Source organism: Bison bison, unplaced genomic scaffold (assembly GCF_000754665.1).
Source record: "Bison bison bison isolate TAMUID 2011002044 unplaced genomic scaffold, Bison_UMD1.0 scf7180017864285, whole genome shotgun sequence".
Taxonomy (NCBI): domain Eukaryota; kingdom Metazoa; phylum Chordata; class Mammalia; order Artiodactyla; family Bovidae; genus Bison; species Bison bison.
This window is the reverse complement of record NW_011494857.1, coordinates 254,778-255,492: the sequence shown is the minus strand read 5'-3', so window position 1 is coordinate 255,492 and position 715 is coordinate 254,778. Positions and strand designations below refer to the sequence as shown.

The 715-nt window shown below is 44.8% G+C and overlaps 1 pseudogene; it reads right to left on the bottom strand.

The window, feature by feature from the left end:
* Positions 1-271: 271 nt before the first annotated feature.
* Positions 272-715, bottom strand: part of LOC104995712 — a 2,082-nt pseudogene continuing 1,638 nt past the window's right edge.

The window sequence follows — 715 nt, the reverse complement described above, 5'->3', positions numbered from 1 at the left end:
AGCAAGGGAGTCAGCCACCATCACCAGCATTTAGCAGAGACCCAAAGGCAGGCAGAGTGGGAGAGCTCCTTAAAAGAAAAATAGGGAAGGCTTCAGGTAAGCCATGATGGGAGGCTGTTGGCCTGGGGCACTAAAATGGGTCAGCAGGTGAACTAGAAGGGGAGGGGGTGAATATCTGGCTTTCTCCAGTTGGTACTAAGTGGGAAGTCAAGGAAAAAATGATCAAATTATTAATCAAATCCTGGCAGTTTGGGGCCAATTATTCCAGACTTTATTGTTGGCTTCCTGCACTGGTTACTAGAGATGGTGGTAGAGACATGTAGAGACTGGACCATATCATGAGGAACACGAAGAGGAGATCTCAAATCACCATGACGCTCAAAAATTCCATTGAATTGTGTGGTGTGGCTTGCATAGGTTGACAGCAAATTTGGAAAACTCAGCAGTGGCCACAGGACTGGAAAAGGTCAGTTTTCATTCCATTCCCAAAGAAAGGCAATGCCAAAGAATGCTCAAACTACCACACAATTGCACTCATTTCACGCGCTAGTAAAGTAATGCTCAAATTCTCCAAGCCAGGCCTCAGCAATACATGAACCGTGAACTTAGATGTTCAAGCTGGTTTTAGAAAAGGCAGAGGAACCAGAGATCAAATTGCCAACATCCACTGGATCATGGAAAAAGCAAGAGAGTTCCAGAAAAACATCTATTTCTG